The sequence below is a fragment of the Rattus rattus genome, chromosome 11 (assembly GCF_011064425.1).
Source record: "Rattus rattus isolate New Zealand chromosome 11, Rrattus_CSIRO_v1, whole genome shotgun sequence".
NCBI classification, from domain to species: Eukaryota; Metazoa; Chordata; class Mammalia; order Rodentia; family Muridae; genus Rattus; species Rattus rattus.
Window position 1 is genome coordinate 15,246,491 of NC_046164.1, and position 14,327 is coordinate 15,260,817.

The 14,327-nt window shown below is 45.1% G+C and overlaps 1 protein-coding gene across 2 annotated transcripts in view; it reads left to right on the forward strand.

Moving 5' to 3' along the window:
- Lrrc8c (leucine rich repeat containing 8 VRAC subunit C) overlaps window positions 1-14,327 on the forward strand; it is an 87,183-nt gene that overhangs the window by 4,039 nt on the left and 68,817 nt on the right. The window lies entirely within an intron of this gene.

The window sequence follows — 14,327 nt, forward strand, 5'->3', positions numbered from 1 at the left end:
TCTAGGCTAAATGCCCCCTCCCCTCTGGCCCTGAACCTCCCCCCAACCCTTCTGATGGTCCCGTTAGACTTCAGACAAGCACGGTAATGCTTTAATCTTTTCATGTTCGTAGTATGTTTCCAGGAAATGTACGACGGAAGGCAGTAAGTTGTTTGAGGTAGTAGACATTTTTCTATTTTGTTTTTCTTTGCTCAGTTAGGACAGCGCCTCAATGGTTCTTATATCCTAAATGAAAGGCAAGTCATGTATTTTTAAGTGGTCCTCCCAGCAGCTAAGAAAAACACCACAGCGCTGGCTTACCATAGAGTTGGTGGCACCTTTGTCTTGAGATTCATCTCAAGCATCTGTGTGTGTGTGTGTGTGTGTGTGTGTGTGTGTGTGTGTGTGTGTGTGTGTGTTTCATGTGTGGGGCTTATGTATATGAAGCTACCTGCACACCCACATGTCTGTGTTCCTGGGGAGACCCGTGGCTGATGTTAGAAGCCTTCCTTGAACACTCTGCCTTTTATCCACTGAAGTGGAGTCTCTTACTTGAACCAGGAGCTCACTCCCAGTCCAGCTAGCTAGTTCGCTTCTGGGATTCTCTTTCTCTACTTCTGAGCCCTGGCATGACAGGCAGGCTATGGAATCCACCTGACACCCACATAAGGTCTGAGGATCTGACTCAGTTCCTCCCGTACAGGGCAATCTCACCCCTACCCAGCACCTTCCTTCACTCATTTAACTAGTCTTATATCTACTAGAAGGTCACAGTTCTTAAACAAAGCCTGACCTTTCGATGCCAGATAAGAAAAGTGCACTTCATTAATAAATTGCTCCCAGGACAAATAAACATCATTGGATGATAACCCCATTGAGTACATTAGTATTAGACAGCCCAGGGGTCTGTTAGCATCAGAGAGCCCAGGAGGTTATTAGCATCAGATAGCCCAGGGGACTGTTAACATCAAATAGATAGTTCAGGGGAGTGTTAGCATCAGATAGTCAAGAGGGCTGTCTTTATTTAGGAATGTCTTTTTACCACAGAACAAGGTATGCCAATCTCAGGAGATTTTTGAGGTTGTGAGCAAGGAAGAGTTCAGACCTCCATTGTGGTACTGCAGTCAGAAGCCACTTTTAGGATAGAATTATCCCAGGTGAAAGCCTGGGCCATCCCACCACTGATACAAGGGAGTGAAAAAGGGAGGCCCAGACACAATGCTGTGTGCTGGAGGCCGCCTGCCTATGGATTGTAAAAGAATGGGGAAAAGATGCTGGGATCAAGTGAAGGAAGACGCAGAGAAGCTTACGTGGCCTTAAACAGCTATCGTGGAAGTGAAAGTACCTCTTCCTGCCCACTAGATCCAGTGGCTAGTGACAAGGCAAGAGGGGTTCCTTAGTTTGTTGAGACTCTGTGGAGAGAGCCCAAGGTCAAGAGGTGGAGAGTGACTAAGCCCTTCTAGTTATCAGACATGGAAAATGCTGAACCATTTACTTAGAAGAGCTGCTACTCATCATAAACTTTACAAGGAAATCAAGGAACATTCTCTGATGTGGGAATGTTGTTTTTTTTGGGGGGGTGCGTGCATGCAAACATAAGCATGGGATTAAATTTGTGGCCTTTTACAAGCTAAGTGCATCGAATGCTCCTACCGAGCCACACCCCCCACTCACTTTCCCGGTGCCAGCTCTTAGATTTAAAAGATACATGTGGATGATTCTATAGCCTGTGATATCTTACCAAAGAGCTGGTGGTAGAAAAAAATATGTAGTGCGGGCTCAGAAAAGTTTAGCAAAATTCAGAAATCAGCTGTCAGAAAGATTGGGGAGGGGAGCAGTTGAGACAGAGTTTCTCTGTGTAGCTGTGGCTGGCCTTGAACTCAGCCATGAGCCCAGATTTTACACACACACACACACACACACACACACACACACACACACACACACACACACACATAGCTTAAGAAAGTCATTGAAAACGTTTCAGATGCTGGAAGTTTGAGTTAGAGCGATCCAGGATTGCTGTGTGTTCCTTAAGGAGTCTTTCTGAAGACCCAGGAAAGGAAAGTTATTACCAAACCAGAGAAAGCAGCAAGGTAGAGCATGGGGAGAGTTAACCTGGCTAAGCTGAGACACCCAGAAGCCTTAGACCACCGAAGCTTAATAGGTCTATTATGTTTCTGTGGACTGTGGCCCTTGGTCAAGTTGTTTGTCTCCCTACCCCCTCCCCCTTCTTTCTACCCAACCAGTTTTTGCTGGGGCAAGATGACCCCTGTCTTGATTCTTTGTTACATTCCGAAGTCATGGAAGAGCCATTTGAAACTAGAAGGCATACAGAATAGACAATGTATTAATATGTTTTTATAAATGTATATGATGTCTTAATTTAAAAACCCTCTACAATTATACTGTTATTTTGTAGTTACGAGAAGCATGCTTGGTGTATGCTAGACATGGTGGCACATGCTTTTAATGCCTGCGTTCAGGAGGCAGAGGCAGGTGGATCTCTGAGTTAGAAGTCAGTTTGGTCTACACAGTGAGTGAACAGCCAAAGTGCATAGAGACCCTGTTTTAACAAACAAACCCAAGACAAAACAAGAAAGAAGCATACTTTATTCACTCTGTATGGAGCATGGTAGTGTGTGTATGTGTGTGCATGGGTCTGTGTGGAAGGCAGAGGTCAGCTGGGGGTCATTCGCCTAGAACCATCCACCTTGGTTTCGAGATAAGGTGTCTTACAGCGAGGCTGGCTCACCAGCCAGCTCCAGAGCTCTGCCTCCTCCTGCCTCTTCACTGCTAAGAATACAAGCTCGTGACCCAGTGACTGGCTTTTAAAAAGAAAACTTGGGTGCCAGTTATCTGGCTAATAATTCAAATCACACTCAAGACTGACAGCTATTTCTCCAGCCCGTTGTTTCAAACTGAAGTTTACTTGTAAAGAATTAAGATGATTACCTGAAGTTTACACTGGCAAAATTAATACACCCCTAAAGTCATCTCCCTAACCCTCCTCTACTGGACATCCTTTTGCTTTCTGATGAGACGTCCCCCTTAGTCATCCCACAGTTAACACCTTTCAACCGTTCTCATGCTACCGACGTTCCGACACCAGCTGTTTCTTCTTGGCACCTGGGCCAGTTGTTTATTGGGGATAAGGTAAAGTTTGTGTATATCAAAGAATTCACACTTGCTCATAATTACAACACACTGTTCCTTATTAAAAAAGATTTTGGCGTGCAGATACTTGGGGAGGGTGGGGTTTCCAGGGTTGCTCTTGGCTTCCTGGTTTCTTGTACAAGTCCCCTGGGGGGCAATAGCCTGGCCTTCTGGTGCATTCTCTGGAGCAGTGAGGAGGCTGTGTTTTCCCTGCAGTTTCCCGCATCTGGTGGCTGGCATCTCTGGCACATATCATCTCCACAAACAACACACCCCTCTTCTCCCCCAGCTTTGTGACAAGACCTCACACATCCAAAAACATGTTTGGTGACAAGAAAACATCCAGGGTAGCCAGAGCCTTGTCTGTTCTTTTTGGTCACTCAGAGGCTCCGGGACATGGGTGCTTGGGACTATTGATGGTGACCTGTTTGTGGTGAGACTTCTCACCTCCTAGCTGGACAGGGTCTCACTGTGCAGCCCTGGCTGACCTGGGTCTTGCTAGGCAGATCAAGCTGGGTTCTGCTGGTTCACAGAGTTCTGCTGGGATCAAAGGCACGCGCCACCACACCCACTAACACCCTTCTGCTTCAATTCCGGCAATGTGTCATTAAGTGTCATTAAGAAATCGTCTTTCCGGGGTTGGGGATTTAGCTCAGTGGTAGAGCGCTTGCCTAGCAAGTGCAAGGCCCTGGGTTCGGTCCCCAGCTCCAAAAAAAGAACCAAAAAAAAAAAAAGAAAAAGAAAAAAGAAATCGTCTTTCCTAATGGAGGTGAATATGTGCGTGGAAATATATCTCTGAATGGAGTGGAAAATTAGGAAGAAATGGTTGAACTACCTATAAACTAGCAGCGAGTATGTAAATACAAAGTGAAGACATCAAAGAGAACACTAGGTGAAGGCCACCTGGTCAGACAAATATCTGAAGTTTGTGAGCCCCAGAGTTCTGTGTGTGCATTTTCATGTGTTCATTAGCGTGTGTAATTATTCAATGTATTGCCTTATGACATTTTCTACATATATATCATACATTATCATCACCCTCTTTTCCCCTCCCTTTCCCCTTCCTCCCCTTCCCCTCCTCCTCCCCTCTCCCTCGTCCCCTCCCCCAGTCCCCTTCCTCTTCCCAATTACTCTCCATTCTACTTTCTTGCCCTCCCCTCCCCCCATGTGTCTTAAGCATTTGGTCAGAAATCAATAAGAATTACTTTGGTAGTCACGTTCCAACATCTCAGAGGTTTACGAACGTCAGAACATGTCGAAATGTCCCCCAGCCTTGGTAAATGGGAAAGCTACAGCTTGGCACCCAACTTCCGGAACAATGGGTTGGAGACCACTTAGTCATTCATTTCTGTTTTCGAGCCTTGAAGAATGACTTCATTGGGAAAACATTGTAAAGATAAATGACTCTGCCTCCCTGAGCATTAGCGAGGCCGGTACAGTGTGTATGTCGGTGATGTTAGGAGACACTGTCCAGGTCACACTCAGCTTTCTGGCTAATGCCCAGCTGCACAGATCATTCCGGAAGTGACCCCAGGAGCATTGGATGCGATCTGGACATGTTAGCAGTTTCGGGTGTTTTATGAAGTCTCTGGACGGCGTGTTTGAAAGCGTCATCTGCCGCTTATGGGAGACCATGAAGACAGAGCCTTTGCTGAGGATTTGGAATGGTCTGTAATTAACTGGGGTAAAGCGCACGGTGGTAGCGTGAGGAAAATGAGCTGAGTCAGTACTCATGGTGTTCGCTTGGATGTGGGTGTTGTCAGCGCAGGTGAACTGAAGAGCGACAAATGCCTGAGAACAAATAAATGAAAGAAACGCAAGACAGAGAAAAAGGCAGTGTGCCGTCAGCGTAAAAGGCCAGGGCACTGGCCGGCTTAGCGGACCGCTGGAAATGCTTGCTAGAAGAGTGACTTGAGAAGTGTACACACCCCCAACTCTCATGTGTAAAGAGGTTTGGGGAGATCCATCTAGAAGTGTACTCTTAGGGACACCTGATAGGAGAGACGGATGGAAGACTTGGTTTTAAAGTGTGGTTTCAAGATTATTACCAGACTTTTGGGTTGAGACAGGGTCTCATGGGGTAGCCCTGATTTGCCTGGAACTCATGTAGACCAGGCATTCTAAGATCCATGGACTTCTGCCCCAGGAGTGCTGAGATAGAAGCATTCTTCACTATGCCCTGTGTTACTAGACCTTTGACTGACAGCGTTAAATGGGTAGCCAGGAAACATTTGCAAGAACAATCCTGCTCTCCACTGAGAGCACTTACGTTTTCTCATGCGTTTTGTCAGGCAAGGAGTCTTAATTTCTTCCCAGAGACTGTGAATGATACCTCACAAATAGATTTTGCCCTGGGTCTGAAACTCTCTTGATCGGTTTTGTTTCATCAAGTTGGAATACAAAGGCTCTGGGTGCATTATGGCGTGCGCGACTGCATGCGTTCAAGGACAAAGTATAATGAAGCCTATTGCTACAGACACTCTTTACACATTGTATTGCCCAAAGAAATTTCACCTCCATCCTATTTTTGTGTTAAGATGTTTGAACTTCTTACCTGCTCACTCACTTTTTAGATTTCTTCATTTATATTGTACCGTTCGAATTAGGATGACCAGCACTCACAATACACTTTTATTTAATATCAAGAAATATATTCAAAGCATAATCTAAACGAACACCATTTTTGCTATTACTGTTTAGCACGGTGTGTTTACCTAGACTCTGTGTTTTGTATGTCTCATCTCGAACATTCTTTCCTTTAGAAAAGTTCGGTGAGAGGTGCTTAGTGAGCATATCTCTGTGTATTCTGTTTTCTTAAGGGGCCTCTAAAATCTATATTCTTTCTTTTAAAAATGTGTTTGAATCTTTCAAAACAAATCAAACTTTTTTTTTTTTTTTTTTTTGGATCACTATGACTTCCTGGAACTCCCATTGTAGACCAGGCTGATCTTGAACACACAATAACCCACCTGCCTTTGCCTTCCAGTGCTGGACTTAATGACATATATCACCAAGCCCAAAAGAAATATTCTTTCCTAGAATTTCGACATTCTGGGACTTGGGGAACTTGGTCAGTTGATAAAGTGCCTGCTGTATGCACATGAGAACTCAAATTCAGATCCACAGTTCCCACAAAAAGGCCAGGCTGAGCAGTGTACATCTGTGACCCCAATACTTGGAGAAGCAGAACAAGGCTTCTCCTGGCGCTCCTTGGCCAGGCAGCCTGCCTAGCCAAGTGGATGAGCTCTCGGCTCAGTGAGAGACCCTGTCTCAAATAATAATGTGGAGAGCGACTGAGGAAGACACTGTTGATCTTTGGCCTCCAAATGCATGTGCACCCACATAAACACATGAACGTGCCCAAACAAACACGAGCACACACAGCTGTGTGATTCTGAAGATCGTGCAGTAGTGTCCAGGGAGTTTATTATAAGTCCTGTTCCACTTATAAAGAGTATAGCCCTAGAGCCTTCCTAGTAGGATTGTCAGGCTAAACAAATTATCTTCCAAATGTGGCATTTTCAGCACAGCCTGTTACAAAGTAGCTTTGCTCAGCCACTAACTATTAGGAAGCAGAGATGTGTAACAAACATTTGATATTGATACATTACCAGGAGCGGTGAAGAGTCTCTGCACACAGTAATGAATTCATAGCTTTATGAATGGCATAAACATACATCTTACTTTCTGGGGGGACGTAGATAGATCTGTAATACTGGACTTATCTACAATTAAGCTTTTGTTGCTTAGAATAATGTTCACACAAGTGATCCTTTACGAAAACTAGTTGTGCTTTTGGGAGTTTACTTTCAAAGCGTTCCGTTTTAAGGAGGATTCTCGCTGTGCTCTGCTCAGCCTTCACGGGGTGCCGCTCACAGCTCTCTTTCCTGTTGTCGTTTCTCACGGGATGTTTTCTTCCATGGTGTTAGGATGCTGGAAGCTGGATGCGTTCCAGAACTCTAGAGTGTGCTTATGTTGGGTAGCCGTCTGAGGAATGTAACCCTTCAACCCCTAAAGCTGGGCTTCTGACTTTTTTGGCATTCTTTGGCAATGTACCAGCAACATAGAGATTTGGATTATGATGTAACCACCTGGCATAGCCAGCTATCGTAGATGCTTGGGTGGAACTCTTCTGGGTTTTGTTTGATTTTGTTGTTTTGCTTATTAGAGGTACTCCACACTGAAATAACATGTTAAATTAAGGATTAGAAATCATTCTTTGAAAGAGGGGTGTGCTTTAGAAGATATCTTTCGGAAAATAAATTAGACAAGGAGGGTCTGAAAGAAAACAGGAAGCAAGGAGTAGTGGGGGGCTCCCTAAGAGAGGGAACTTCCCCAGCCGAGGTCAAAGGAGAGCTTTCTCATGGAATCGCTGGGTGCTTCCTACCTTTGGAAGCTGTGAAGTTCTAAAGCAAATGTTGCAGACCTGCGGCAGACTTGGGAACACAGAGGGTCAAGTGGGAGACTTCCAGTGGCTGCACAGTAAAGGGAGAGTCCCCAGATCTGCATCCAGACTCCTTCCAAGTATTTGCCTGATTTCAGAAGTACTGAGGGGCATTGGTGGCTGAGCAGATGGATGACCCAAGTCCATGCTTGAGCCACTGCCACTGTGCGGCCACACACCGAGTTCAAAAGTTTGACTAGGACCACACCATTGAGTGGCTGCAACTAAAGCCAGCGCTTTCCAGAGGCAGAGGAGAGCAGTAATGATCTTCAGGATATCCAGTGTCAAAATCAGTTATTGGGTGTGAAAATTCACAGGGCAGTGTCACCCATAATAAGACAAGGAGTAGTCAGCAGAAATGGGCTTAAGATGGACCAAATGCTGGGATTAGGCAATAACAGGTTACAACTGCTGTTGCGAGCGTGCAGTGTAAAAACTCCACAGACTGACAGGGACTTAGCAAAGAAATGGGAACTGTAAATGGACAACAAAATGCAAATCTAAAACGAAACACCTCTTGGGGAGCTCAAGAACTCACTGGAGAGAACATGTGAAAACACACATATATGCGTGTGCACGCACACACACACATATTTTGTAAAGAGAAAAGAGGACAAGGTCTGAAGAAACGGACACACAATGGCACGTGGAACAGCATCAACACTACAGCTGTCTCTTCCTGTGAGCAGCCTACGGTGACTTATAAAAGTGGTTTGCTACTCTTAACCCAGAAAACCACACAAAATTAGCCAAACATCTGATTATTTTGCTTGTTTTGTTTGTTTGTTTGTTTGTTTGTTTGTTTGTTTTCTGGTTCTTTTTTTTCGGAGCTGGGGACCGAACCCAGGGCCTTGCGCTTCCTAGGCAAGCGCTCTACCACTGAGCTAAATCCCCAACCCCTGTTTGTTTGTTTTATTTTGTTTTTGAGACAGATTTTATCTGCGTAACAGCTCTGGCTATCCTGGAACTCACTCTGTAGACCAGGCTGGCCTTGAACTCTCAAAGATCCAACTGCCTCTGCCTCCTGCATGCTGGGATTAAAGGCGTGCACCACCACTGTCTGGCTAGAGATCCCAATCTTTGTGTTCACTTTAATAGCCTCTGTGAAACTGCCCCAGCTCTCAAAGCACAAACATCCCCAGAGTCCAGAGTCTGACACATGTTGACTGAAAGGCACGGCATGCACCATTCTGGCGTTATGATGGTGCGGTGGGTAGGGCAGGCTAATGGTGGTAGGGCAGGTAGGGTAGGTTGGTCTGTGGTGCTGAAATGCTGCTGACTTTTTACAGTGTTCCAGTGCAGCTTCTCTGGCCGCTGATCACATCAGTGTGAGGAAAGCACCCAAGGTGTGTCAGGACAAGGATCAAACTCCTGGTCAGATGAGACATGCCTGAGCTCCCGACACACCAAGCAGGAACATAGAATAGATCACACAGAAGAATACCCCAGAAGCAAATGAATAAAGAAAAACTTACAGCATAGGACTACATTTAGCACAAAATGAAAATAATGTAATGGTAAAAGAAAAGCGGATGTTCAAGGAAGAGAAGACTAGGAAAAGGACAAACTGTCAGATAATGGCTGTCAGGCGCCCATACTAGATAAAAATGGAACATAAACTGACTGATCCCGAGAACACATCAAGTGGGTACTGCTGCAACTGGGTTGAGCATAGCAAAACCATCCGAAGACTGTCACCATGGTCTGGTGACTAGAAAGTAAATACAAAGAGAAACCGATACAGGTGTGCAGAGAAAATGAAATACATCTGCTTGACAATGACAGCAGTCAGAAGTAAGAGTGTGCTTTCCTTCAGAAAAAGAAAACTAGGATTTGGCTCAGTGGTAGAGCGCTTGCCTAGCAAGTGCAAGGCCCTGGGTTCAGTCCCCAGCTCGAAAAAAAAAAAAAAAAAAAAGAATAGAAACAGAAAAAGAAAACTAGGGACTGGCAACAATCATAATTCCAGCCCCTTCTGGTCTCTTTGGGTAGCAGCTAACACACACACACACACACACACACACACACACACTCACACACACTCACACACACTCACACACACAGACACACACATAGACACACACACACACACACATACACACACACAGACACACACACAGACACACACACAAACACACACACACACAGACACAGACAGACACACACAAAGACACACACACAGACACACACATAGACAGACACACACACAGACACACACAGACACACGCACACACAGAAACACACACACACACACACACATACACATTGGGAATTTTGTTTGCTGAGCCATCTCTCCAGTATGAGCACTTAAATATTTGTTTAAAAACATTTAGAAAAAGGCCAGTGACATTTATAAGTCACATGAGTAACTTTAGTGTACCTTTAGAGCCAAAAACAACAAATTCAAGAAAATGCTAAAGTATTTCCAGCTGAACGATAAAAACACACCATCAAAATAAATAGGAAAAATGGTGAGACAGAGCTAAGATGGTAGGGTGTGTGTGTGTGTGTGTGTGTGTGTGTGTGTGTATGTGTGGTGTGTATGTATGGTATATGCGTGTGTGTATGTATCATGTATGTGTGTGTGCATGCATGCATAGGCCGGTGGGTAAACAGTAAGAGAGAGGTAAATGTGTGGGGTAAAGGAGCTTCACAGAGCTTGATGTGTGAAAAAACATACAGGGTTGGTGTGTATCTTAGTGGCAGAGGTCTTGCCTGGTGTGCACAAAGCTCTGGGTTTATTCTGTCACTGCTAAAAGGTGCAACCAAAATAAAAGCAATAGAAAACAACACAAAAAGCTTCCTGTCAATCATCTTGCTTATACACATATACGAGAAAGTAAATCAAATCCCAGAATATAGAGGGAAATAACAGAAATGATGACAAAATTGGGGGCTTGGAAAACAGTTTCAAAATTAAGTTTAAAATTAAAAAATTTAAATGTACTTAAAACTTAAATTAAAATGGCTTTAGATCGGGTAGGTCAGATATTTGTTCTTTGAGTCAGTGCTGAGATACTAGTCATGTTGATGGGGTTGAACGAAAATAATTAATCCTGATCAGCTATTCCTTATCGGGAATATCAACTGAACTTCAAGGTTTTGTTAATGATTTTGTCCTTTGGCAGATTCATACCTGACCTAGTCCTTTCCTAGATTCGTGACCCCTTGTTTTGTTTTTGTGGCTTTTAGTTTAATCAGGGCCATCTGTGTGGCCATTGTGCTGGTTGGAGGCAATAATGTCTTTTATGTCCCTGAATCTAGTGAATCAGCCCCTTCTTTATCCAAGCCTGACTGTTGATGGCCTCATTTTTATGCTATAGCAGAAGCACAGCTCCCTGCTGAGTTTCTGATTATAAATGGCTGCGTCTGGCCCAAAAGATGGCGTTGGCAGCTGTCTTCCGACTCTTGCAGTCTTTCTATGAACTATTTCTTGGTGTCCCTGAGCAAATGTTTGAAGGGATGGTATGCAAGTCTTGTCTATACCTGAGCATCCGTTCTCTCAGTTCTCCACATCCACCACTGTTGGGGGGAAGAGAATCCCCTGAGAATATAAATGTGTCTTTGTTAGGCTTTCCAATGCTGCGAGGAGACACCATGACCAAGGCAGCTCTTATAAAGGACAACGTTTAAATGGGCTGGCTTACAGGTTCAGAGGGTCAGTCCATAATCATCATGGCAGGAAGCATGGCAGCGTGCAGGTAGACTTGGTGCAGGATATCTAGGCAGGGATGGTGCTTGGAGGAACTGAGAGGTCTATATCTTGATCCAACTGCAGCCAGGAGAAATGGATTCTTCTGCTTCAACGCCCACTCCTACAGCGGCGCACTTCCTCCAATAAGGCCACACCTCCTCCAGTAAGACCACACCTCCTAATAGTACCCCTTCCCATGGCACAAACATATTCAAACCATCACATTCCACTCCCTGGCCCCACAGGCTTTTTCAAACACAGGAGTCTATGGGGGCCATACCTAAACATAGCATAATAAAAAATACGTTTAGTCCAATTTTAAAAGTACCCACAGTCTATAACGACCTCAACCATGTTAAAAGTCCAGTGTTGGAAGTCTCTTCTGAGATTCATCCCATCGCTTACCTGTAATCCCCTATAAGATCAAAAGGCAGATCACACACTTCCAACAACACAGGATGTGCATTACCATTCCAGAACGTCATAGTGAGGAGATACTGGACCAAAGCAAGACCAAACCAATCATCTGGACACACGACAAACTCTGCATCTGCACGTGTAATGTCAAAGCGGTCTTCAGATCTCTCCAGCTCCGTTCATCTTGGTTAACTGCAGCACAGTTTTTTTTTTCCCCTGGGCTGGTTCCACTCCCTGTTATTAGCTTTCCAACAGGTATCCCATGGCTCTGGCATCTAGAACATCTTGGGGCCTCCGAGGCAACTTCAATGTTACAGCTTCTTGTTCTAATGTCTGGGATCCACACATGATCTTCTGGGCTCCTCCAAAGGGCTTAGGTCACCTCTCCAGCTCTGCCCTCTGCACCACTCTAGGCTCGGTTGACTTCATTCCACGGCTGTTTCTGTTCTTAGTGCTCATCCCGTGGTGCTGGCATTTCTAACACACTGAGGTCTTTCACTGCAACTAGGACTCACCAATAGCCTTCCACAGGCTCCCTTTATGGTGCCTTTATGCATGACCCCTTCAGTCCTGACTCATTAGCTGCAACTGAGGCTACACCTTCCCCTTCCGTTCTTGACCTTAAAGCCAGAGTCACATGGCTGAAGCTTTGAGTTCTGCCGCTTGCTGGGACTGGAACATGGCCACCTTTTCTATTACATCACCAGCTTTCTGTTTGTTTTCTATCTCCGTCACTGCCTAAGTCTGGCTGTCCAGGACTTTGCTCTGTAGTCAGACCTTGAACTCAGAGATCTGAGTGTGTGAACCTAAGCTTTTATTTACCTGGAACTTGCTCTGTTCCAGGCTGGCCTTGAACTCAGAGATCTGCTTGCCTCCGTCTCCTGGGATTAAAGACGTGTACCACCGTGTCTGAGCCTAAGTTTTTCATGGACACCATGCTTCAATATCCAGATCAAAAAAGCCTGTATCTTCCATTTCTGGATCGTAGTTCATTCCAGATTAAAAGTCCAAATGAAAACAACCAATTACTAATAACACCTACCATGATATAACTATTCCTTGTTCAATGGCAAATGCATAAAAAAATGAGCTTACCACTCCCTCAATCTGCTTATCTTCTCGAACACGGATTCAGCTCTACTGCACTTCCTGCTGCCCTTTTATTACTCGAACCATACAGTTTGTTTGTTTCTTTTCCAAGCTTGCTGTGCTTGATCAAAATGCACCTCATGAGGGTAAACCAGAGGACAAAGTCTATGCTGGGCTTTTCTGAAACTTCCTGTGTCAATGCAATTCATCAAAATCTCTTAGCCTCAGATACTCTTTAAACATGGACCAAAAGCGGCCACACTCTTCACCAAAATATTACAAGAACATTCGTCTCTAGGTCATACACTAAAATTCTTCCTCTCTGAAACCTCTTGAGCTAGGGCCCCACAGTTCAAATCACCCTCAGCAACAATGTCTTCCATTTCTACTAGGATGGCCCATTAAGCCACACCTAAAGCATTTCCAAATCCAAAGTCCCAAAATCCACATTCCAAAGCATGGTCAGGCTATCACAGCAATACCCCCAGTCCCTGGTACCCACTTCTATCTTAGTTAGGGTTTTACTGCTGTGAAGAGACACCGTGACCAAGGCAACTCTTACAAAGGCCAACATTTAATTGGGGCTAGCATACAAGTTCAGAGGTTCAGTCCATTATAATCATGGCAGTAAGCATGGCAGCATCCAGGCACACCTGGTGATGGGGGAACTGAGAGTTCTACATCTTGATCTCACTGAGGCTAAGAGAAACTGACACTGGGTGGAGTGTCAAAGCCCACACCCATAGCGATGCACTTCCTCCAACAAGGCTACACCTACTCCAACAGGACCACACCTCCTACACTTCCTACCAGCCAAGCATGTTCAGACCACCACCATGTTCATTAACATGGGTTTTGATGCTGTGTCAGCAGATTTGGACGGTAGCATTCAGTTATCCCAGGACTTCAGATCTCACAAGCCACAGGGTTTTGGCGAGACTTTTATAGTAGCAGGTATGGATTCTTTCCTGTGGAGCAGGCCTCCACAGGAAACCGTAATGGTCGTGCTATTACACAAGTAGGCACAATATTCTCAGAAGGTTGGTCTTGTAATTCAAAGTTCAAAGCTGGGTAAACCGCTTACTCCCCCAGCAGCCACAGAGCACCTTCCTGGACTATGAAAGTCCCAGCATGGAGCAAGTGCCACCCTAAGAGCATAAAAGCTTTCGTATTTCAGTCACGGTGGTTGGCAAAGTATTGCTAACGATCTCTACATTTTAGGTGCAAGTTCTGACTAAAAAGTGGAGGAGGGACTGGGATTTGGAGGCCACCTCCGTTTTTCAGCGAGACACCCCAGTTGCACAGCGAGACCCCGTCTCACAGACCTGAGGCCAAAGAGTAGAGTGCTGGTCTCACATGCACCATGGGTTGCATCTCCAGCGCCATAGGCAGAGAGGAGGGGTCTGAAAGATCACCAGGTGGACGCCTGCAGATGTCTGGTTCCTCATCCTTAGCAATGTGCGCACAATCCACCAGCTCCTCCACTCAGTTTGCTTCCATAACTTGCACTGCTTTCCCTCGGTGTCACATATTGAGAAAGGGGGAGCTTTC